Source organism: Thalassophryne amazonica, chromosome 6, assembly GCF_902500255.1.
Source record: "Thalassophryne amazonica chromosome 6, fThaAma1.1, whole genome shotgun sequence".
Classification (NCBI taxonomy): domain Eukaryota; kingdom Metazoa; phylum Chordata; class Actinopteri; order Batrachoidiformes; family Batrachoididae; genus Thalassophryne; species Thalassophryne amazonica.
Genome location: NC_047108.1, coordinates 3,697,903 through 3,724,416, shown reverse-complemented (window position 1 = coordinate 3,724,416; position 26,514 = coordinate 3,697,903). Strand labels below are relative to the sequence as shown.

The 26,514-nt window shown below is 47.4% G+C and overlaps 1 protein-coding gene and 1 long non-coding RNA gene across 7 annotated transcripts in view; one reads left to right on the top strand and one right to left on the bottom strand.

Annotated features, from left to right (window-relative positions):
- Positions 1-26,514, bottom strand: part of dennd2da (DENN/MADD domain containing 2Da) — a 248,382-nt gene that overhangs the window by 83,787 nt on the left and 138,081 nt on the right. The window lies entirely within an intron of this gene.
- LOC117511772 lies at positions 1,475-24,671 on the top strand. The gene is made up of 3 exons (XR_004561078.1): positions 1,475-1,485; positions 15,933-15,939; positions 24,598-24,671. It is a non-coding gene; the product is annotated as an uncharacterized LOC117511772 (long non-coding RNA).

The window sequence follows — 26,514 nt, the reverse complement described above, 5'->3', positions numbered from 1 at the left end:
TTTCTTTATTAGTTGGCTATGTACCACAGGCTTTTAAGGTGGCAGTAATTAAACCATTACTTAAAAAGCCATCACTTGACCCAGCTATCTTAGCTAATTATAGGCCAATCTCCAACCTTCCTTTTCTCTCAAAATTTCTTGAAAGGGTAGTTGTAAAACAGCTAACTGATCATCTGCAGAGGAATGGTCTATTTGAAGAGTTTCAGTCAGGTTTTAGAATTCATCATAGTACAGAAACAGCATTAGTGAAGGTTACAAATGATCTTCTTATGGCCTCAGACAGTGGACTCATCTCTGTGCTTGTCCTGTTAGACCTCAGTGCTGCTTTTGATACTGTTGACCATAAACTTTTATTACAGAGATTAGAGCATGCCATAGGTATTAAAGGCACTGCGCTGCGGTGGTTTGAATCATATTTATCTAATAGATTACAATTTGTTCATGTAAATGGGGAGTCTTCTTCACAGACTAAGGTTAATTATGGAGTTCCACAAGGTTCTGTGCTAGGACCAATTTTATTCACTTTATATATGCTTCCCTTAGGCAGTATTACTAGAAAGCATTGCTTAAATTTTCATTGTTATGCAGATGATACCCAGCTTTATCTATCCATGAAGCCAGAGGACACACACCAATTAGTTAAACTGCAGGAATGTCTTACAGACATAAAGACATGGATGACCTCTAATTTCCTGCTTTTAAATTCAGATACTGAAGTTATTGTACTTGGCCCCACAAATCTTAGAAACATGGTGTCTAACCAGATCCTTACTCTGGATGGCATTACCCTGACCTCTAGTAATACTGTGAGAAATCTTGGAGTCATTTTTGATCAGGATATGTCCTTTAATGTGCATATTAAGCAAATATGTAGGACTGCTTTTTTGCATTTGCGCAATATCTCTAAAATTAGAAAGGTCTTGTCTCAGAGTGATGCTGAAAAACTAATTCATGCATTTATTTCCTCTAGGCTGGACTATTGTAATTCATTATTATCAGGTTGTCCTAAAAGTTCCCTGAAAAGCCTTCAGTTAATTCAAAATGCTGCAGCTAGAGTACTGACAGGGACTAGAAGGAGAGAGCATATCTCACCCATATTGGCCTCTCTTCATTGGCTTCCTGTTAATTCTAGAATAGAATTTCAAATTCTTCTTCTTACTTATAAGGTTTTGAATAATCAGGTCCCATCTTATCTTACGGACCTCATAGTACCATATCACCCCAATAGAGCGCTTCGCTCTCAGACTGCAGGCTTACTTGTAGTTCCTAGGGTTTTTAAGAGTAGAACGGGAGGCAGAGCCTTCAGCTTTCAGGATCCTCTCCTGTGGAACCAGCTCCCAATTCAGATCAGGGAGACAGACACCCTCTCTACTTTTAAGATTAGGCTTAAAACTTTCCTTTTTGGTAAAGCTTATAGTTAGGGCTGGATCAGGTGACCCTGAACCATCCCTTAGTTATGCTGCTATAGACTTAGACTGCTGGGGGGTTCCCATGATGCACTGAGTGTTTCTTTCTCTTTTTGCTCTGTATGCACCACTCTGCATTTAATCATTAGTGATCGATCTCTGCTCCCCTCCACAGCATGTCTTTTTCCTGGTTCTCTCCCTCAGCCCCAACCAGTCCCAGCAGAAGACTGCCCCTCCCTGAGCCTGGTTCTGCTGGAGGTTTCTAACTGTTAAAAGGGAGTTTTTCCTTCCCACTGTAGCCAAGTGCTTGCTCACAGGGGGTCATTTTGACCGTTGGGGTTTTACATAATTATTGTATGGCCTTGCCTTACAATATAAAGCGCCTTGGGGCAACTGTTTGTGATTTGGCACTATATAAATAAAATTGATTTGATTTTTGATTTTGAATAACAAAACATTTATGCCAGGCGAGTGAACTGTCCAAAAAATGCCCTTGAACCCCAGAGGGTTAAAGAGAGATCCAGCCGAACCAGAGGAGCGGTGCACATATTGAGCACATTGTGTGAATGCCAAAACTGTGACAAACTGAGGTGAAATTAGTTATGAACACAAGAGAAAAACAATTCCCTGACATATGCTTTAAGATGACATATGACAGGTGTCTAGATTCTCTATAGCTTTATTTTTGTGGCACTTTTTTTGGGACACCCTCTATATGAATGTTCACTGTAAATGTGGAGGACCTTGAAAGAGTTAACAGTTTACTTTGTGCTCATTTCCTTCACGTTTTGGAGTCTGTGTGGGACATCGTGCTGTGCATATGTGTTGACTATTATAAAACAAAAAAAAGCCCACTCCTATTTCAAACATTCACTTACTTTTCCATCCACAGTATTTAAGCAAACTGGTGAGTGATTATGGTGTTCTCTGCCGGAGGAGCACACACAAACTGTGTGTGCACAGTTTGTGTGTGCTCCTCCGGCAGAACACAGTACAAGTTGTCACCAGTTTGCTTAAATACCATGGCAGGTATAATAATTACATTTCTGAAATGTTTTTTTTTTAAAGAGCTATATCATGCTTTTTTCACCCCCCAAGAGTCAACTATGTGCATATTTATCATATAATCTTGCCTTTGGCACAATGGAGTGCTCATTTGTTGTGTAATATTAGTAGTTTTGGGGCTTTCATTGTCATACTCAGAAGAAAGACACTCAGTTTGGCTAAAGCCCTCCCTCTCCCAGTGTGGGTGCCGCCCACTTCATGACGTGCCTGAGCCGGTACACGCGCTGCTTAGCGCCACCCACGACAGTTTGTCAACAATTTATTAAAGATGGATGACCGTATTGTGGAGCCGTACGTTCTATCAGGTATTGAGGATAAGTGGCAATACCATTAGAAAACATTTTTTACTTACAGCCCCAGTCTGTCCATCCGGGTTTATTGTGGGTACGGCGCCCGTTTTAAGTGTTAATCTATTCATAAATCCACTTAGGTACTGGCCAAGGTTTTCCAGGCAGTCATCAGTGAAGTGACGGTCGCACACCAATAGTTGACTGGTTTGTTTCAGGCTTACAGAGATGAATTTCAACCACTTCTGACGAGTTGAATCTTCTTTGGGGGGGCTAAATAAAGTCCTGTAGCTTTCACAACCAACGGCACATTTTCACCTATGAGACATGACATTAGCTAAACAATAGCTCGAGAAGATTTGTGAAAAGGCAGCTTCTACTGCACGTCAGAGCGTAAAGTGTTCGCAGAGTTCGCGCTGAGAAAGTCGGTGTGTTGTTGTGCCAGAGCGGCAGACCATAACTTCCTGGAGGGGTGTGTCCACGGCCATTGTGACGCAACAATGGCAAACGGCTCATTTTCTCTACCCTGGGTGGGGCTAAGACTAAGACCGCTGGATCCAGCAGGATTGCTCAAACAAGCATAAATGAAACTAAAAACCACTTTGGAGGTACTTTTTATGAGGAATTAGCCATGTAAGAAGGTAAAAAACTCAAAAAAGTTGATTTTGCATGATATAGCTCCTTTAAATTGCCAGTGTGTGAGCACTCGGTTACACGACAGAGTTCATATGTCATGAAGGTGCACAGCAGCAAATGGCTAACGAATTTTATTTAGTGTTTATGCCCAGTAACATGTAAAATCCTCAATTACAAACTGTTTCCACCCTAACATGCAAAGCTGTATCCCCCGCGCACTTCAGCACTCATTATCTAAGATCTCAGTAAATCAGGCCCTATAATTTAAATATGGCTGTAATTTCTAAATAGTAAAAATAGTGTCAGTGTCAAAATACTTATGACTCACAGGTGCTTTGGGAGTAATTACTGTATTAAAAAGCTGTCTTACAAACTGACCAGGTTTCTTTGGCAGGCACAAATCAGTAAAACATGGTGGGGTGGGGGGTGCTAAACAACTGGCTGTATTTGTTGTGTGGGCCGCTGAAGAGGAGGTACTGCTGGCCCACCACCACCAGAGGGCGTCCTGCCTGGAGTGCGGGCTCCAGGCACCAGAGGGCGCCGCCGCCCCACAGGAGCAGCCTCGGTAACAGCTGTCACCCATCACCTGAGACAGCTGACGGCAATTATCACTGGGGTATATCAGCAGGACGGCATCTCCACCTCATCGCCGAGATATCGTTCTACCTGGAAGGTAATAATCTCAGCTGACTGCTTGACAGTAACCTTTGTGATTTTTGTGAGTGATTGCAGACTTTTTTCTCCAACGAGAGGTGGAGGTAGCTTCCCTGCCGTACAGGTTGCTGGGTGCAAACGCGCCCACGTTTAATTGTGTTCTTGTTCCTCGCCAGCAGTACCAGGTCCGACACGCGGAGGCAGTGGCCACCTGGGAGTTCGGAACTTGGCGGCTCCAGTATTCCCGGGGTCCTGTGGCGGAGGAAACCGTGTGGTTCCGGTTCTACTTTGGAGAGGCGTCTCCTATCTTCGAGCCTGCCCACACGACACCTTTGTGAATTGAACTTTGTCCATTGTTGTAATTTGTTGTGTTTGTTGTGCACGTTCGCAACAGTAAAGTGTTGTTATTTGACCTATTCCATTGTCCGTTCATTTGCGCCCCCTGTTGTGGGTCCGTGTTCCTACACTTTCCCAACAGGATATCTCGGCCAGCGTCATGGATCCCGAGGGGCGTCAACCGGCTGTTGAACGGCCAATGGAAGAACAAGGCGCACAGGCGTCCGCAGGAGGGGTAATCGGTGAGTTGCAGCGGATCCTCACCGCTTTCACGACTCGGTTAGACTTGATGGCCGAGCAGAACGCCCTCCTGAACCGCAGGGTGGAGGCTCTCGCCGCGCAGGTGGAAGCGCGCCCTCCGGGCGCCGCTGCGGCTCTCCCTCCCGTAGACCCTGTGCGTGACAGCGACGTTCCACTGGTTGTCCAACGACCCCCCCCACCATCCCCTGAAGCATACATAAGCCCCCCAGAGCCGTACGGAGGCTGTGTGGAGACGTGCGCGGATTTCCTTATGCAGTGTTCGCTCGTCTTCGCACAGCGTCCCGTCATGTACGCGACCGACGCTAGCAAAGTAGCTTATGTGATAAATCTGCTTCGTGGTGAGGCACGCGCTTGGGCTACAGCGCTCTGGGAGCAAAGTTCACGGCTCCTTCTGACATATGATGGGTTTGTGAGGGAGCTCAGAACAGTGTTCGATCACCCTAATAGAGGAGAGACCGCTTCAGCCGTGCTGCTGTCAATGAGACAGGGGCGAAGAAAGCGCAGCGGCCTATGCAGTTGACTTCCGCATCGCGGCTGCGAGGTCCGGCTGGAATAGCACTGCCCTCCGCGCCGCCTTCGTAAACGGACTGTCATTGGTCCTCAAGGAGCACCTGGTGGCTAAGGACGAACCGCGGGATTTGGATGGGCTTATCGATCTTGTCATACGATTAGACAATCGGTTAAATGAGCGCCGTCGGGAACGAGACGAAGGGCGTGGCCAGGCACGCGTCGTCCCTCTCCCTTCCGGTTCCAACCGCGTTCCGCCCTCCCCACGCTCCACGGCCCCTGCGCTCCGTGCGATCACAGCTCCCCCTGCTGACGAAGCTATGGACACGAGTAGGGCAACATTTAGGGCACCGGTCACACAAAGGAGGCTGGCCCGCGGAGCGTGTTTTGTTTGTGGCTCGATTGAGCATCAGGTAAGAGACTGCCCCGAGTGGTTAAACACCAACGCCCGCCCCTAGACACTGGGCTAGGGGGGGGCCGAGACGTTCACGTGGGACACACCCACATCGCCACACGACTCCCAGTTACAATCCTTTATGAGGATTTAACCCTGAAGGCCCCAGCACTGGTGGACACGGGCTCAGAAGGGAATTTGCTTGATAGCAAATGGGCCAGGGAGATAGGGTTCCCTCTGGTGGCGCTTACCTCGCCTGTGCAGGTACGGGCACTAGATGGCTACCTACTCCCTCCAATCACCCACAAGACACCACCAGTAACTCTGGTGGTGTCGGGGAATCACCGGGAGGAGATCGAGTTTTTTGTAACTCCGGCCACCTCCCGTGTGATTTTAGGTTTTCCCTGGATGTTGAAACACAATCCCCGGATCGATTGGCCGTCCGGGGTAGTGGTCCAGTGGAGCGAGACCTGCCATCGGGTATGTTTAGGTTCCTCGGTTCCTCCCGGTTCCCAGGCCAGGGAGGAGGTCAGAGCCCCGCCCAATCTAGGGACGGTGCCGGTGCAGTACCATGACCTTGCGGAGGTGTTCAGCAAGGATCTGGCACTCACCCTTCCCCCGCACCGCCCGTATGATTGTGCCATTGATTTGGTTCCAGGCGTTGAGTTCCCGTCCAGCAGGCTGTACAACCTCTCACGACCTGAACGCGAATCAATGGAGACCTACATCCGGGACTCTTTGGCTGCCGGGTTGATCCGGAATTCCACCTCCCCGATGGGTGCGGGTTTCTTTTTTGTGGGGAAAAAGGATGGCGGATTACGTCCATGCATTGATTACAGGGGGCTGAACGAAATCACGGTTCGTAACCGATACCCCTTACCCTTGTTGGATTCGGTGTTCACGCCCCTGCATGGAGCCAAGATATTCACCAAGCTTGATCTTAGGAATGCGTATCACCTGGTTCGGATCCGGAAGGGAGACGAGTGGAAGACGGCATTTAACACCCCGTTAGGTCATGTTGAGTACCTGGTCATGCCGTTCGGTCTTACAAATGCTCCCGCGACGTTCCAAGCATTGGTTAATGATGTCTTGCGGGACTTCCTGCACCGATTCGTCTTCGTATATTTAGACGACATACTCATCTTTTCTCCGGATCCTGAGACCCATGTCCGACATGTACGTCAGGTCCTGCAGCGGTTATTGGAGAACCGGCTGTTTGTTAAGGGCGAGAAGTGTGAGTTTCACCGCACCTCTTTGTCCTTCCTGGGGTTCATCATCTCCCCCAACTCCGTCGCTCCTGATCCGGCCAAGGTTGCAGCGGTGAGAGACTGGCCCCAACCCACAAGCCGTAGGAAGCTGCAACAGTTCCTCGGCTTTGCGAATTTCTACAGGAGGTTCATTAAGGGCTACAGCCAGGTTGCTAGCCCCCTGACAGCCCTGACCTCACCAAAAGTCCCCTTCACCTGGTCGGATCGTTGCGATGCCACGTTCAAGGAGTTGAAACGGCGCTTCTCGTCTGCACCCGTTCTGGTGCAGCCCGATCCTAGTCGCCAGTTAGTGGTTGAAGTGGATGCCTCGGACTCAGGGATAGGAGCTGTGCTGTCCCAGAGTGGGAAGACCGATAAGGTCCTTCATCCGTGTGCCTATTTTTCCCGCAGGCTGACCCCGGCTGAACGGAACTATGACGTCGGCAACCGAGAACTCCTTGCGGTGAAAGAGGCTCTTGAAGAGTGGAGACACCTGTTGGAGGGAACGTCCATGCCATTCACGGTTTTCACTGACCACCGGAACCTGGAGTATATCAGGACCGCCAAGCGGCTGAATCCCAGGCAAGCCCGCTGGTCACTGTTCTTCGGCCGTTTTGACTTCCGCATCACCTACCGGCCCGGGACCAAGAACCAGAAGTCGGATGCCTTGTCCCGGGTACACGAAGACGAGGTCAAAGCGGAGTTGTCGGATCCACCGGAACCCATCATCCCGGAGTCCACTATCGTGGCCACCCTCACCTGGGACGTAGAGAGAACCGTCCGGGAGGCCCTGGCACGAAGCCCGGACCCCGGGACTGGACCAAAGAACAGACTTTACGTCCCACCAGAGGCAAGGGCTGCAGTCCTGGACTTCTGTCACGGCTCTAAGCTCTCCTGTCACCCAGGGGTGCGAAGAACCGTGGCAGTTGTCCGGCAGCGCTTCTGGTGGGCGTCCCTGGAGGCCGACGTCCGGGACTATATCCAGGCCTGTACCACCTGTGCCAGGGGCAAGGCCGACCATCGCAAGGCTCCGGGACTGCTACAGCCGCTGCCCGTGCCTCATCGCCCCTGGTCCCACATCGGCCTGGATTTTGTCACGGGCCTCCCGCCGTCCCAGGGAAACACCGTGATCCTCACGATAGTGGACCGATTCTCCAAGGCGGCCCACTTCGTGGCCCTCCCGAAGCTCCCTACGGCCCAGGAGACAGCGGACCTCCTGGTCCACCACGTCGTCCGCCTGCATGGGATACCATCAGACATCGTCTCCGATCGCGGTCCCCAGTTCTCCTCGCATGTCTGGAGGAGCTTTTGCCGGGAACTGGGGGCCACGGTCAGTCTCTCGTCCGGGTATCACCCCCAGACCAACGGGCAAGCAGAGCGGGCCAATCAAGAAATGGAGCAAACACTGCGTTGTGTGACAGCCGCGCACCCGGCGGCCTGGAGTACTCATCTGGCCTGGATCGAGTACGCCCACAACAGTCAAGTGTCATCAGCCACCGGCCTCTCCCCCTTTGAGGTGTGTTTGGGGTATCAGCCCCCGTTGTTCCCGGTGGTTGAGGGGGAGGTCGGTGTGCCCTCGGTCCAGGCCCACCTGCGGAAGTGCCGTCGGGTGTGGCGCGCCGCCCGTTCTGCTTTGTTGAAGGCCCGGATGAGGGCGAAGACCCATGCAGACCGGCGGCGGACCCCGGCCCCTACGTATCGCCCCGGGCAGGAAGTGTGGTTGTCCACAAAGGACATCCCACTACAAGTGGCCTCCCCTAAACTACAGGACAGGTACATAGGACCGTTTAAAATCCTCAAGGTCATCAATCCCGCCGCAGTGAGGCTTCAGCTTCCAGCCTCACTGCGGATCCATCCTGTGTGTCATGTGTCGAAGCCCAAGCCCCATCACACCTCGCCCCTCTGTACACCCGGTCCGGCACCACCTCCTGCCCGGATCATCGATGGCGAGCCGGCTTGGACAGTGCGCCGGTTGTTGGACGTCCGTCGGATGGGCCGGGGCTTTCAATATCTGGTGGACTGGGAGGGGTATGGTCCCGAAGAACGCTCCTGGGTGAAGAAGAGCTTCATCCTGGACCCGGCCCTCCTGGCCGACTTCTACCGTCGCCACCCGGACAAGCCCGGTCGGGCGCCAGGAGACGCCCGTTGAGGGGGGGGTCCTGTTGTGTGGACCGCTGAAGAGGAGGTACTGCTGGCCCACCACCACCAGAGGGCGTCCTGCCTGGAGTGCGGGCTCCAGGCACCAGAGGGCGCCGCCGCCCCACAGGAGCAGCCTCGGTAACAGCTGTCACCCATCACCTGAGACAGCTGACGGCAATTATCACTGGGGTATATCAGCAGGACGGCATCTCCACCTCATCGCCGAGATATCGTTCTACCTGGAAGGTAATAATCTCAGCTGACTGCTTGACAGTAACCTTTGTGATTTTTGTGAGTGATTGCAGACTTTTTTCTCCAACGAGAGGTGGAGGTAGCTTCCCTGCCGTACAGGTTGCTGGGTGCAAACGCGCCCACGTTTAATTGTGTTCTTGTTCCTCGCCAGCAGTACCAGGTCTGACACGCGGAGGCAGTGGCCACCTGGGAGTTCGGAACTTGGCGGCTCCAGTATTCCCGGGGTCCTGTGGCGGAGGAAACCGTGTGGTTCCGGTTCTACTTTGGAGAGGCGTCTCCTATCTTCGAGCCTGCCCACACGACACCTTTGTGAATTGAACTTTGTCCATTGTTGTAATTTGTTGTGTTTGTTGTGCACGTTCGCAACAGTAAAGTGTTGTTATTTGACCTATTCCATTGTCCGTTCATTTGCGCCCCCTGTTGTGGGTCCGTGTTCCTACACTTTCCCAACAGTATTCCTTAGTATGTTTCAAGCCGCTGATGTACAGAACCAGATATATTTCATCACTAATTAGATTTTTAACTCATGTACAGAAGCTTTTTGACTCATTTTTTGAAACAAACTTTTCAAATAAGATTCTACACAAAAGAAGCAATTTGTGTCAACTGCTTAAACAATGTTTTCATATGACCAGAAATGTAAAAAAGTGAACTTAGCTTTTAAAATGTGTCATTACAAGTATAATGTACACGAACAGACATAATGTAAATATATGATGTGCACATAAGACATAATTCAACAGTCACACAATGAGTCTATGCAAACACTGAACAGAGGCAGAACCAGAGCACAACCATGAGGAACACCAAAACAGTCTGACAAGAAAAAAAACATCCTTCCCAAAATTCAACATAACCTGCAAAGAAGCCTTGTGCAAATCCCTGTGGAGCTAGGAAGTGATCAACCTCATGGTGCTATGCTCACTGACTAGCAAGCAGCTGATATTAGAACTTGTTAATGATGATGACCCATGTACGTTATTATTTATTTTTTTTTAAACAGAGAACAGTTCGATACTACAGTGAAAGTTATAATCCAGGGCATCAATTATCTTTGCAGAGAGGAACAAGAAACACTTGCTTCCAGTCATTTGGGATGACAGTTGTCTCCAAATGAAACCAAGACTTTAAGCAACACCAGGAGAACATCATTACCACCTGACCAGGATTTGTAGTGCCAGCCAGACAAACAACAACTTGGCAGGACAATCAATATTACACAGCTGCTGAAAGTAGTCCTCCCAATGGGTCAGGGTCATCTGTCACAAACACGTCATCAGCTGCCATGACTGCAGTCAAACGAGCAGCAGGATTGTGTCTCATCATCCAGACAGGAAGCTCGGTGGTTATGTATATTCCAAATCCGGTGTCCCCTCACCAATCAGTGTGCGCTATCCTCAAGTGGACACAGCAACAGAATCACTTCCAGAGAGCAGAAACAGGTTCTGTGAATGTGGATACGTGATGACCTGTTTGGACCGGCCTTCTGACAGCTTCAAACGGTTCTGTGTGTGTGTGTGTGTAGATTATGTTTTTTCCCCAACAATCAACACACACACACACACACACACACAGGTCAGCTGGTTGACTGTCAGAGACACTGACTACCCTTTAACCAGACTGTACCATCACCAGCATGTGGCACCGTATCAGACAATTAGCCCAGATGGACATATGCTTTATCCCAACTTTACTTCTGAACACAAACACCAAAGAAGAAGAAATACTGTAGAAGGGTAATTGCAAGCCAACAACAACAACGTGGTCCATCTCTGAAAGGTCTGTAGAAAGTGAGATCAGAATTCTTCAGCAGTTACTGAGCCGACCTTCATGCTGAGGAAACATCAGGACCTCTTAGTGTGCTGGGACTTAGAGTTAGTTTGGTTTTTTTCTCCCTCCATTGTTTGCTTCATAATGTGTTGGTTGGAAAAGCTTCAGTTGCAGATGTGTGATTATAGCCTCATGTATTTGCAGAACTCATAAATTCAATCCAACACATGCAAATTAAGATAGAATAAGAGAAAAGAGGGAGAATTAAATTAGATTTAATGGCATCATTTAGTTTGACTATGCTGTTCTGGACTGACTGCACTCTTGTGAGGGACAATGAGACCTGGTACAGGGAGGAGGTCAAACACCTGATAGAGTGGCATGCAGACAATGACCAGGAACCATATCCACGAAGCAGCCTAAGGTTAAAAATAGCTCCTAGTAACATAATTCTAAGAAAAATCTCCTCAAATTCTTAGACATTTCTTAGAATTTTCCCCTTGGCAAGATGAAAGTTGTCCACAACACACCTCAGGCCTTAAGAGAGCTCCTAAAGTGCCAAACTGGTAAGAGGAGGGAGGAGGACTTTTAAGAAGCCTAAGAGTGTCTTAAACAGAAATAATGGCAGAAAAGACAGAGAGGAATCAGAGTTATTCTCTGTATGTAGGATGACAGTGAGTCATCCTACATACGCGCTTGATCTACAATTAAAAAAAATTATTTTATGTTAATTTACTGTCTTCATGTATTTATAAATTGTTTAGGTTGTTGTTATCATATACACACATTAATATTATCAGTATTTTGATTATCAGTATTATTAATATTGTTATTACATCCACAAAGGATGTAATAAAATCATCGGTGTTTATTTATTTGTCTGTCTGTCAGTAGGATTACGTCAAAACTACTTCACGGGTTCTCACCAAATTTGCACCACAGATAGATATTAGCGCATGAAGACTCCATTGAATATTGAAGGTGACCTGGATCCGGATTCTGGATCAAGATTTCACTTTATATACCCTTTGAAGGATTACATCAAAACTACTTCACAAACTCTCACCAAATTTTCACCACAGGTAGATAATTAGGCCACGGAAGACTGCATTAAATTTTGGAGGTGATTCAGATCCGAATCCAGATTCTGGACCAAGATTTCACTTTATATACCTTTTGAAGGACTACGTCAAAACTACTTCATGGATTCTCACCACATCTTCACCACAGATAGATATTAGGCCATGGAAGACTGCATCAAATTTTGGAGGTGATTCAGATCCGAATCCGGATTCTGGATCAAGATTTCACTTTATGTACCCTTTGAAGGATTACATCAAAACTACTTCACGAAGTCTCACCAAATTTTCACCACAAATAGATAATTAGGCCACGGAAGACTGCATCAAATTTTGGAGGTGATTCAGATCCAAATCTGGATTCTGGATCAAGATTTCACTTTATGTACCCTTTGAAGGATTACATCAAAACTACTTCACGAACTCTCACCAAATTTGCACCACAGATAGAAATTAGAGCATGGAAGACTCCACTGAATTTTGGATGTGATACAGATCCGGATTGGCGGATGTCAGCAACCTCTGACTGCTCTTGTTTTATTATTACATCTATTTTGTCATTTGATTTTAAATGTACCACAATGGAAATAAGTGTTTTCTGTTGTGAAAGTGCAGGAACACGGACCCACAACAGGGGGCGCAATGAACGGACAATGGAGGAAGGTGAATAACAAGGTTTACTATTGTGAAACGAGCACAATGAATACAACAATCACAATTTGGGGTCGAATCCGCTGGTGTCGTGTGGGCAGGCTCGAAGGTAGGAGACGTCCGTCTCAGTCGAACCGAAACCACCCAGATCTCCTCTGCCACCGAACCCTGGAAATACTGGAACCGCCAAGTCCCGAATTCCCAGGTGGCCACTGCCTCCGCTCGTGTCGGATCCGGTACTGCTGGCGGGAGAGAGCAACAACACAGGCGTGGATGCGACAGCACCCAGCAACGGAGAGGGAAGAAGCCGCCTCCACCTCCAGTTACAGTATGACAGGCAGGTGAGCAATTGCAGTACTTATCCAAGCAATTCAGCTGTCCTGAAAAGGTTTAACAAATCTGTTAGCTATTTAGTCAGAATATAAATGCAGAGAACGTTACCTTCGTCTAAAGGCGATATCTCGGCACTGAGGTGGAGACGCCGTCCTCCTGATATACCTCTGTGCTGAGTGGAACAGCTGTGTCCGGTGATGGGTGACACCTGTCACCCAGGCTGCTCCCATAAGGTGGCAGCGCCCTCTGGTGCCTGGAGCCCGCACTCCAGGCAGGGCGCCCTCTGATGGTGGTGGGCCAGCAGTACCTCCTCTTCAGCGGCCCACACAACAGTTTTCACTTTGTTGTGCCGTGCATGTATTTTTAACGTATTTACAATTATATTATGTACTCACAATGTATGTACTAAATAAACACACGCACACATGCTTTTAATATATAGATATTCTGCATGTGAATGAGGTACAAATATTTTCAAACTGTGTAACAATTCATTTAATTTTGCTGGGTTTCATCATCATAAAGATATCCTCATAATTACACGTCTTAATACAGTTCAGGTTATATGATTGACCATTCATGACTAGGAGGGAGTAACGCATTTGTTTTTTATTTCTCCTCCACTTTCCATGACAACCAATCACAGCTCTTAGAGGACTGGGTCATACCTAGCAACGGGGTCAACCCCACCTCCTCACAAAGATACGTTTCTGTCCCCTCCTTGCTCAGAGTTGCTCTCAGACACCTCCCAGCTCACTCTTAGGCTAAGATTCCTTGCCAGGCAACTTCAAGCTAAGTTAGGAGCTCTTTGCACGCTTCATGCGCTAAGTTAGGGCTACTTGAGGTTTCTTCCTGTATTCAGAAATACCTGAGGCAGTTTTCCTTATCACTGTTCCTTATCACAGTGTGCTTGTTCACGAGGTGGTTACTCGCTAGTCTAATAAAGCTCACCTTGGGGTGACGTTTTTGTGGTTTAGCCTACCATATGTCTTGGGGGAGGTGATGGTCTAGTGGTTAAGTGACTGGTGGTTGGCTGTCACTGCGGTATTGTATCACTTCCTGTTCCGGAGCACAGCGGTGTTTTGCTGTATCTGTTAGCTGTTTAATCTGCGCAGTTAGATTGATCTAGTTAACTAGATAACGATTTGTTTCCCAGTGTAATCTTCACGTGCCTTAACTAAAGCACTCCCTCTGCTGAATCACCTCTAAATTATTTACACATTATTCACTTTGTGTGTTTTTAGGAATCCGCTAGCTTAGCGCAGCTACTAGCTCTTAGCCGATTTAGCATGGTGGCTTCTCCTGTCTCTCCCGCACTTTTCTGCTCTGGGTGTGAAATGTTTAGTTATTCCTCGGCCTCCTTTAGCAGTAATGGTACTTGTAATAAGTGTAGCTTATTCATAGCTTTGGAGGCCAGGCTGGGCGAATTGGAGACTCGGCTCCGCACCGTGGAAAATTCTACAGCTAGCCAGGCCCCTGTAGTCGGTGCGGACCAAGGTAGCTTATCCGCCGTTAGTTCCCTTCCAGCAGATCCTGAGCAGCCGGGAAAGCAGGCCGACTGGGTGACTGTGAGGAGGAAGCGTAGCCCTAAACAGAAGCCCCGTGTACACAGCCAACCCGTTCATATTTCTAACCATTTTTCCCCACTCGGCGACACACCCATCGAGGATCAAACTATGGTTATTGGCGACTCTGTTTTGAGAAATGTGAAGTTAGCGACACCAGCAACCATAGTCAATTGTCTTCCGGGGGCCAGAGCAGGCGACATTGAAGGAAATTTGAAACTGCTGGCTAAGGCTAAGTGTAAATTTGGTAAGATTGTAATTCACGTCGGCAGTAATGACACCCGGTTACGCCAATCGGAGGTCACTAAAATTAACATTGAATCGGTGTGTAACTTTGCAAAAACAATGTCGGACTCTGTAGTTTTCTCTGGGCCCCTCCCCAATCGGACCGGGAGTGACATGTTTAGCCGCATGTTCTCCTTGAATTGCTGGCTGTCTGAGTGGTGTCCAAAAAATGAGGTGGGCTTCATAGATAATTGGCAAAGTTTCTGGGGAAAACCTGGTCTTGTTAGGAGAGATGGCATCCATCCCACTTTGGATGGAGCAGCTCTCATTTCTAGAAATCTGACCAATTTTCTTAAATCCTCCAAACCATGACTATCCAGGGTTGGGACCAGGAAGCAGAGTTGTAGTCTTACACACCTCTCTGCAGCTTCTCTCCCCCTGCCATCCCCTCATTACCCCATCCCCGTAGAGACGGTGCCTGCTCCCAGACCACTAATAACCAGTAAAAATCTATTTAAGCATAAAAATTCAAAAAGAAAAAAATAATATAGCACCTTCAACTGCACCACAGACTAAAACAGTTAAATGTGGTCTATTAAACATTAGGTCTCTCTCTTCTAAGTCCCTGTTTGTAAATGATATAATAATTGATCAACATATTGATTTATTCTGCCTTACAGAAACCTGGTTACTGTTGTGAAAGTGTAGGAACACGGACCCACAACAGGGGGCGCAAATGAACGGACAATGGAGGAAGTCAAATAACACTTTACTGTTGTGAATAAGCACAACAAACACGGCAAATTACAATAGCAGACAATGAAGTCAAATCACAAAATGTGTCACGTGGGCAGGCTCGAAGATAAGGGACGTCTGTCCAAAGCAGAACCGGAACCACACGATTTCCTCCGCCACCGAACCCCGGGAATACTGGAGCCGCCAAGTCCCGAACTCCCAGGTGGCAACTGCCTCCGCTTGTCGGATCTGGTACTGCTGGCGAGGAACAAAAACAGTTAGATGTGGGTGCGTTTGCACCCAGCAATACGTATGGTGGGAAAACCACCTCCACCTCTCGTCAGGAAAAAACTGGTAAGTGCAGAGTGTGAGTACTTATCCAAGAGGTAGAAAAACAGTCCAATACAGTCTCCAGCTGTAATACTCACTATCTGCTATCCAACACACAAGCAACAAGGTATTATCGTCAGAAAGACAACACAGTTGGCTGAGTACTTTACCTCCTCGGTAGAGCGATATCTCGGCAAAGAGGTGGAGATGTCGTCTTGCTGATATACCACTGAAGATCAGATGATTGGTGACAGCTGTCGTAGGTGATAAGTGACAGCTGTCACCCCGGCTGCTCCTGTGAGGCGGCAGCGCCCTCTGGTGCCTGGAGCCCGCACTCCAGGCAGGGTGCCCTCTGGCTGTGGTGGGCCAGCAGTACCTCCTCTTCAGCGGCCCACACAACAGTTACAGCAGGATGAATATGTTAGTTTAAATGAGTCAACACCCCCGAGTCACACTAACTGCCAGAATGCTCGTAGCACGGGCCGAGGCGGAGGATTAGCAGCAATCTTCCATTCCAGCTTATTAATTAATCAAAAATCCAGACAGAGCTTTAATTCATTTGAAAGCTTGACTCTTAGTCTTGTCCATCCAAATTGGAAGTCCCAAAAAACCAGTTTTATTTGTTGTTATCTATCATCCACCTGGTCATTACTGTGAGTTTCTCTGTGAATATTCAGACCTTTTGTCTGACTTAGTGCTTTGCTCAGATAAGATAATTATAGTGGGCGATTTTAACATCCACACAGTTGCTGAGAATGACAGCCTCAACACTGCTTTGCTCAAAATGTCCACCCACCACTTTAATCATATCTTAGATCTTGTTCTGACTTATGGTATGGAAACTGAAGACTTAACAGTATTCCCTGAAAACTCCCTTCTGTCTGATCATAACATTTAATAACATTTACATTTACTCTGATGGACTACCCAGCAGTGGGGAATAAGTTTCATTACACTAGAAGTCTTTCAGAAAGCGTTGTAACTAGGTTTAAGGATATGATTCCTTCTTTATGTTCTCTAATGCCATATACCACCACAGTGCAGAGTAGCTACCTAAACTCTGTAAGTGAGATAGAGTATCTCGTCAATAGTTTTACATCCTCATTGAAGTGTTGTATGGCTGGGGGGGCCTGGCTGCCTTTTTGTTTCTGTCTTTTGGTTTTCCTTCCAGGTGGCTTGCATTTGGGACTGAGTGGCTGTGTTGCTGAGGTTATCAGGACCTCACCCTGATCACCTGCGGCTCGTCAGGACTCACAGCTGTGGTGCATCTATATGGATTGGAACATGGTGGCATTTAAGACTGGAGTGTACAGTGTGTATTTGCCAGAGACTCGACCTTGTGACCAGACGGGTGAGATCGTCGTCTCGGGAGCCATCTCATCATCAGTGGATGCAGAGAACGTCCAGGGTTTGATGCACGGTCTGTGAAAGAGGAGGGGGTGAGGTCTCACGCTCGTCAGCACACTTCCTGAGGTACGTTAGATTTTGTGACTAACGTTTATACAGTCAGTAAATGTGGTGTCCCTCACACTTTATTATATTGAGCTGTACGTTAGTCATGTATCGGCTTCCACTGCAGTGGAGTTTTGTGAACTGGATGTTCCATGCCTGCAGGTTGGGAAGCTGATTAGTAATTAAGCCAGGAAGTGTTTGCTGTTTATGTACACCTTTGAGTGGTCTCTCTGTGTGTAGAGTGTGGACTCACATAATGGTTCCTTCTTTCACAGACTCGGTTTGTTGCGGCCACCTGGGGGGTGTCGGCGGGGTCCTTGGGTCCAAACGGCTTCTGGCTCCGGACCGTTAGCGCTGCTGGGAGCGTACCGTATCACCACCACGCCAGACCGCACATTCTTTTGTTGTTTTGTATCACATCACTGTTATGTATTAAATTCAGTTAGCCTTTGTACCGTGCTCTGCTTATTTCATACTGGGTCCTTCAAACGCTGGTCGGGTCTCCGAGCTGCGTCCGACACATAACAGTAGTCTCTGGCCAAACATCACGGACCCAGCGGTAGCAGAGACGGTAACGCGCCGGGAAGGCGGCAGCAGACGTTCAGTAGTTATCCGGATCAGTTGCGGGTGCTCTCCGCCCGGATGGTGCGTGTTTGAGACCCATTGCTGAATACTGATTTGTGCTCTCTTGCAGCCGTGTTCCTGTGTTGTGCCTTATCCGTGGGTCGTGGTGGAGTGTGACTGGCGACGGCTTCGCGTCACGCTCCGACCGGATAAGAGGTTTAAACGGGAGCTGCAAGAGTGTGTCTGTAATGGGTGCACGCGCACGGCGGAGCTCTGTGGCACGGGTCGCTGAGCTTCCTGTGTTACAGTTGTAGCCCTGTTTCCCCGGATAAAGATAACTACTGCGTCTGTTGTATCAGCTCCGGCGTTATTTAGTTGAGCACATTTTGGTTGTGTGTTGCACACAGCTGCGCACGGAGATGCAGCTCGTTTGTTTTTTGTCACCAAAGGGGGTTTTTTCATTGTTAGCACTTTGGCTCCCTCTTTTGGTGACTTAGTCACATTACCGTTAAGCTCTTAAGTTAGAACAGGTGTGTTCGACTTGTTTGAGCTTAACGGTATACGTCACTGATTTGTTTTGTGTTAGTTCATTTCGTGTGGGTGTTTTTTGAGTTGTTTTTGTGTGGGATTTATTTTTTTCTTTTCCACTGTTTGTGTCTGGGGTCGTGACCCTGCAGTTCTGTCAAAAAAAAAAAAAAAAAAAAAAAAAAGGACCCAAACAACTGTATGTTGGTCTGTTAGTCTTTCTTTTTATTTCTTTTTGTTTCACCTCCCCAGGGTTTGATGGGACGGTCCCCTGGGGGGTGATGGGGTGGTACTTGGGTTTTTTTTTTCTTTTTTTTTTTTGTTTGTTTTTGTTATGCCCTCTCTTCTCCTCTGACTCCAGCCGGGTGAGCCGTAGTGTCGGCGTTGCTGGAGGGGTGCAGTTTGGTTGTGCTGGGCATTTCCCAGGTAGCCTCTGCACCCGGGAGGGGGGGGGGGGTTTAGGGTATTTTCTTTTTCTTCCCTCTCTTCTCCTCTGGCTCCAGCCGGGTGAGCCGTAGTGTCGGCGTTGCTGGAGTGGTGCAGTTTGGTTATACTGGGCGTTTCCCGGGTAACCTCTGCACCTGGGGGGTGGGGGGGGGGGTGGGTGGGTGTTTTTTGATTCCCTGTTCCACCTCCGGCTTCAGCACGCCTTTGGCCGTCTGCCATCGGCGTGGCTGAGGTTTGGGGCAGTGGGATATACCCGCAGCTAGTGGCTGGTGTAGAAGTCGAAGGAGTGGCGCCGTTTGCCATAACCGCTGTTCCACTCCTCCCGGTTGGCTTCTGGGGTATAGTCACGGTTGGTGACACTGGACGTGCTTCCAGTTTCCACTGCGCCAAGGGGGTGGGGTTGTTTTGTTTGTATGTTTTTTTTTTTTCTCTCTTCTTGTTTTTCCCCCCAGTTTCCGCCCTCAGGGTTTGACTGTGGTGTCCTCTGGGGGGGAAAGGGCTGTGGGTCCATCTAGCCATAGACGGCCGGGGCTGGGTCCGTTGGTCATGAGGGGAGGCATCTCCTGGGGTTGACAAGTGGTCCTCTGGGAGGCGCTGGGAGTCCCCGTGGGTGACGTTGGATCCCAGAGGGACCTCGGCTGTGGTTATTACTCCTGGAGCTGGCGGGAAGTCCTCTGGGGGGTGTTGGTCCCTACATGTCGTTTGGGGGGGGGGGGTGTTTTAGCACTTTTATTTGTAAGCTTAAGTTTGGGGTTTTTCTTTTCTCCTCTTCCTGGGGTTTGATGGGACGGTCCCCTGGGGAAGGGGGGTGTTTTGGTTGTTTGTGTTTGTCTTTTTTGTTTTATGACTAAAGACCGAACATGGTTGGATAAAGGCTGACCGCACAGGTTTAAGAACTCCTGGCCACACCTGTGCTAAGTGACTGACTGGAACAAAGGCAAGGATGCAGCCAGAGGAGAGGACATCAACCATTCTGTTGGAAGACGAATGCAGATGCGGTTTCCAGCCATGGTCCCTGGAGGGGGGTGTTTCTCCTGGGCCAGGTTTGTGTGGTCGCCGGGAGGCTTCCCGTGAGGGTGGGGTACTGTTGTATGGCTGGGGGGGCCTGGCTGCCTTTTTGTTTCTGTCTTTTGGTTTTCCTTCCAGGTGGCTTGCATTTGGGACTGAGTGGCTGTGTTGCTGAGGTTATCAGGACCTCACCCTGATCACCTGCGGCTCGTCAGGACTCACAGCTGTGGTGCATCTATATGGATTGGAACATGGTGGCATTTAAGACTGGAGTGTACAGTGTGTATTTGCCAGAGACTCGACCTTGTGACCAGACGGGTGAGATCGTCGTCTCGGGAGCCATCTCATCATCAGTGGATGCAGAGAACGTCCAGGGTTTGATGCACGGTCTGTGAAAGAGGAGGGGGTGAGGTCTCACGCTCGTCAGCACACTTCCTGAGGTACGTTAGATTTTGTGACTAACGTTTATACAGTCAGTAAATGTGGTGTCCCTCACACCTTATTATATTGAGCTGTACGTTAGTCATGTATCGGCTTCCACTGCAGTGGAGTTTTGTGAACTGGATGTTCCATGCCTGCAGGTTGGGAAGCTGATTAGTAATTAAGCCAGGAAGTGTTTGCTGTTTATGTACACCTTTGAGTGGTCTCTCTGTGTGTAGAGTGTGGACTCACATAATGGTTCCTTCTTTCACAGACTCGGTTTGTTGCGGCCACCTGGGGGGTGTCGGCGGGGTCCTTGGGTCCGAACGGCTTCTGGCTCCGGACCGTTAGCGCTGCTGGGAGCGCACCGTATCACCACCACGCCAGACCACACATTCTTTTGTTGTTTTGTATCACATCACTGTTATGTATTAAATTCAGTTAGCCTTTGTACCGTGCTCTGCTTATTTCATACTGGGTCCTTCAAACGCTGGTCGGTTCTCCGAGCTGCGTCCGACACATAACATGAAGACAACTTTGGATGCTGTAGCTCCTCTGAAAAAGAGAGCTTTAAATCAGAAGTGCCTGACTCCGTGGTATAACTCACAAACTCGCAGCTTAAAGCAGATAACCCGTAAGTTGGAGAGGAAATGGCATCTCACTAATTTAGAAGATCTTCACTTAGCCTGGAAAAAGAGTCTGTTCTATAAAAAAGCCCTCCATAAAGCTAGGACATCTTACTACTCATCACTAATTGAAGAAAATAAGAACAACCCCAGGTTTCTTTTCAGCACTGTAGCCAGGCTGACAAAGAGTCAGAGCTCTATTGAGCCGAGTATTCCTTTAACTTTAACTAGTAATGACTTCATGACTTTCTTTGCTAATAAAATTTTAACTATTAGAGAAAAAATTACTCATAACCATCCCAAAGACGTATCGTTATCTTTGGCTGCTTTCAGTGATGCCGGTATTTGGTTAGACTCTTTCTCTCCAATTGTTCTGTCTGAGTTATTTTCATTAGTTACTTCCTCCAAACCATCAACATGTTTATTAGACCCCATTCCTACCAGGCTGCTCAAGGAAGCCCTACCATTAATTAATGCTTCAATCTTAAATATGATCAATCTATCTTTATTAGTTGGCTATATACCACAGGCTTTTAAGGTGGCAGTAATTAAACCATTACTTAAAAAGCCATCACTTGACCCAGCTATCTTAGCTAATTATAGGCCAATCTCCAACCTTCCTTTTCTCTCAAAAATTCTTGAAAGGGTAGTTGTAAAACAGCTAACTGATCATCTGCAGAGGAATGGTCTATTTGAAGAGTTTCACTCAGGTTTTAGAATTCATCATAGTACAGAAACAGCATTAGTGAAGGTTACAAATGATCTTCTTATGGCCTCAGACAGTGGACTCATCTCTGTGCTTGTTCTGTTAGACCTCAGTGCTGCTTTTGATACTGTTGACCATAAAATTTTATTCCAGAGATTAGAGCATGCCATAGGTTTTAAAGGCACTGCGCTGCGGTGGTTTGAATCATATTTATCTAATAGATTACAATTTGTTCATGTAAATGGGAAATCATCTTCACAGACTAAGGTTAATTATGGAGTTCCACAAGGTTCTGCGCTAGGACCAATTTTATTCACTTTATACATGTTGCCCTTAGGCAGTATTATTAGACGGCATTGCTTAAATTTTCATTGTTACGCAGCTTTATCTATCCATGAAGCCAGAGGACACACACCAATTAGCTAAACTGCAGGATTGTCTTACAGACATAAAGACATGGATGACCTCTAATTTCCTGCTTTTAAACTCAGATAAAACTGAAGTTATTGTACTTGGCCCCACAAATCTTAGAAACATGGTGTCTAACCAGATCCTTACTCTGGATGGCATTACCCTGACCTCTAGTAATACTGTGAGAAATCTTGGAGTCATTTTTGATCAGGATATGTCCTTCAATGTGCATATTAAACAAATATGTAGGACTGCTTTTTTGCATTTGCCCATATCTCTAAAATTAGAAAGGTCTTGTCTCAGAGTGATGCTGAAAAACTAATTCATGCATTTATTTCCTCTAGGCTGGACTATTGTAATTCATTATTATCAGGTTGTCCTAAAAGTTCCCTGAAAAGCCTTCAGTTAATTCAAAATGCTGCAGCTAGAGTACTAACAGAGACTAGAAGGAGAGAGCATATCTCACCCATATTGGCCTCTCTTCATTTGCTTCCTGTTAATTCTAGAATAGAATTTAAAATTCTTCTTCTTACTTATAAGGTTTTGAATAATCAGGTCCCATCTTATCTTAGGGACCTCATAGTACCATATCACCCCAATAGAGCGCTTCGCTCTCAGACTGCAGGCTTACTTGTAGTTCCTAGGGTTTGTAAGAGTAGAATGGGAGGCAGAGCCTTCAGCTTTCAGGCTCCTCTCCTGTGGAACCAGCTCCCAATTCAGATCAGGGAGACAGACACCCTCTCTACTTTTAAGATTAGGCTTAAAACTTTCCTTTTTGCTAAAGCTTATAGTTAGGGCTGGATCAGGTGACCCTGAACCATCCTTTAGTTATGCTGCTATAGACTTAGACTGCTGGGGGGTTCTCATGATGCACTGAGTGTTTCTTTCTCTTTTTGCTCTGTATGCACCACTCTGCATTTAATCATTAGTGATTGATCTCTGCTCCCCTCCACAGCATGTCTTTTTCCTGGTTCTCTCCCTCAGCCCCAACCAGTCCCAGCAGAAGACTGCCCCTCCCTGATCCTGGTTCTGCTGGAGGTTTCTTCCTGTTAAAAGGGCGTTTTTCCTTCCCACTGTTGCCAAGTGCTTGCTCACAGGGGGTCGTTTTGACCGTTGGGGTTTTTCCGTAATTATTGTATGGCTTTGCCTTACAATATAAGGTGCCTTGGGGCAACTGTTTGTTGTGACCTGGCGCTATATAAATAAAATTGATTTGATTTGATTTAAGGTGTTGGGCTTGAGTCAAGAAGATCATGGGTTCAAATCCCCACCTGAATGGAAAATCACTTATGCAAGGCCTTTAATCCCCTATTGTTCCCGGTGTGTAGTGAGCGCCTTGTATGGCAGCACACTGACATCAGGGTGAATGTGAGGCATAATTGTAAAGCACTTTGAGCGTCTGATGCAGATGGAAAAGTGCTATATAAATGCAGTCCATTTACCATTTATTTATCATTTGAGAGGACTTTGAGTTGCTTCAAGGATACAGGCCCGGATCCTCAATACCACCAAAACCAAGGAAGTCATCACAGACTTCAGGAGGACCAGGAGAGTCTCACAGCCCCCACTATACATCAGGGAAGAAGAGGTGGAGGGGATGATCTCATTCAGGAACCTTGGCACAAACATCACCAAGGATCTGACATGGACATTATAGATCCACAGCCTGGTGAAAAGCTGAAGCAGGCTGGTGTAGCTCCACAGCTGCTCAGGAACTTCAACAGAAGCACCAAAGACACAGACTAATAGGCTAAGGAACAGCTTTCCCCCCCAGAGCTGTAGCCTCCATCACCCTAAACTGTCCACCTCACACAAACACAGATATTCAGTAACGGATATCAACAAGTGCATAATACATTTTTTTTTTTTTTTGGGTAGTTTAAGAAGGTCTTGTCCTTCCGTGAAGCTGCTCATTTTTTTAAAGGACATGTTGCACCAAAATCCTAACAATTTAGATTTAGGCTGTTCGTGACCATCCAATGATCCACTGGGATTACTTTGTGCACTTCTGTAACCGGTTTCAAAGTATACGGCATTCGCAGCAAACAGCTATGGAGACATCTGAAAACAAAGTACTCATGAGTACTTGTGTGTTTCTGAATGGTGACGTGACTATCAGAAGCATCCCAGTGTGCACTTCAATGGAATGTAGCTGCTAAAGTTAAGAACTGAGGCACAGATTAATTACGGAGTTGACATAAGTGTGATGTTGTGTTACGACGACTCATTTTTAAGTAAAAATTGTTAATTTTGAAGCAGTCACAGTAAAAACTACAGCTATGACAAGATTTTGTGCACCTGCAGCCACGAGTCATAAACGCAGCCTGTCAATAACAGTCTCTGCTCAAGGCTCAGCTTTGTGCATGATTAATTATTTGTTATCAATAAAATCTAAAAAATACATCTGCTGGGGAAAAAAACGTCACAGAGACATTCATGTTCACAGTGACAGTAAAACAGCTGAGAGGAGCAGCACACACACACATTCCACATCCAAATTCAAAAACTCTCTCAAAGTAAAAAAAAAAAGAAAAGAAAAAGCTTGCCAGTTCCACTACGAAAAAAGCACAAAAGGGAGAAAAACCTGAACATGCCAGTCTCACCCAGTTGTAGATTGTTTTCCCAAATGTAAACTCCACACAATCAAAGAAGCCCCCACAAACACGATTGCCGGCTACAGCGCCTTCAGTTCTCTCATGACTGTGGCACGGTAAATAAAGTCCATTAACTCCTGGAAATAATGTATTCTGACTTTTTCCAATGTAACAAATCCATCTGCATGTCAGGAAGTCTGTTAAAACAGCGTCATGGAGATGTCCCACGTCCAGGTTCACAGCTTCAGTAAACCAGCATCCACACAAACAGTGCGTCACCACACTTTAGGTTCCAAAATCCAACACTCTGAAAAAGTTGAGAGTTTTCAGGGTGAAGTGCGTGAAGTGCGTCATCTCCTGTCTGTAAATCAGAGCCATCTGTTTGCAACAGTGGCACCCAAACTATTCCAGAAAGGGCTGAGAGGGTGCAGGTTTTCTTTGCAGCCACTGACTCCAGCAGGTGATTTCACTGATTAACATCCCTTTGAGCAGGTGGGATGAGGTCATCAGTGAAATCACCTGCTGAAGTCAGTGGCTGCAAAGAAAACCTGCACCCTCTCAGCCCTTTCTGGAATAGTTTGGACACCACTGCTTTAGAACGAAAGCTCAGACGCTTCAATTTCTGACAGGTTCATCCGGGATTTTTCTGCTCCTTCTAAAATGTACGTCACATGCCGAAACATGCAGAGAATTGCAGAGTGAGACATTTTTCAGAAACGCACATGCTAACGCTCAAAGTGAGAGGAATAAAATAAATCAGCGATCACTAATTATTAGTGCATGTGTGTGAAGAGACTTACAGTCATGAGTACTTCTATGCTGTCTTGCTAACTGGGTGTTGTGTGGGCCGCTGAAGAGGAGGTACTGCTGGCTCACCACCACCAGATGGCGCCCTGCTTGAAATGCAGGCTTCAAGCACAAGAGGGCGTTGGAGCAACTGGGAGTGACAGCTGTCACTTATCATCAGCACCAGCTGTCACTCATCTAACTCATCACCATCACCATAAAGGCCGGACTGCAACTCCACCTCCTCGCCGAGAAATCAGTTACCAGAAGAGGTAATTTTCTCTGCTGAACTTAACACTGAATTATAGTCTGAACTTCTTTGCAGCCGTTTTCCTGTGGTGTTGCCTTATGTGTGGGATTGGCGTTTGGTGTGATCAGCGACGGCTTCGCTTCACACCCCAACCAGATAAGTGGTTAGACAGGAGCTGCACAAGTGTGTGATTGGAGGTGGAGGTGCTCCCTCCCAAAGGAACACAGACTGTGGTATTACTGAGTGTGCAAACTCACACTCATCTATACTGTTTCTGTTCTCTGCCAGCAGTACCAGGTCTGACAGCTGGAGACGGTGGCCACCTGGGGATCCAGGACTTGGCGGCTCCGGTGTTCTTCAGGTCCATTGGCAGTGAAGGCTGTGTGGGACCCGGCTTGGTTCTGGACGGACGTCTCCTATCCTCAAGCCTGTCCACAACATTAAATTGTTACTGTTTGGCTTATCCATTGTCCGTTCATTTTACGCCCCCTGTTGTGGGTCCGTGTTCCTACACTTTCACAACACTGGGATGTTTAAAAACATGCGACATGTCCTTTAAAGCTGCTGTGTTGTTTTTTGTGTATAGCTGTTTGGAAAGTGCCACCAGAATTTCACTGCAGAAATGCAATGCCAATAAACATTTATTCTATATCACTGAGGTCCTTTGGCACCAGCAATTATCGCTGGATTCCGTAGCGTGACGCGAATGAGGGTCTATGACTCCTAGTGGACAGGACGGCAGTCAGACACAGGTTACTTCTTCAGTCTAGGCGATACCCACTTCGAGCTGGGTGGACTGAGACGATGCAGATGAAGTGTTGCATCAAAGGACAAAGACAAGAATCCATGAGCG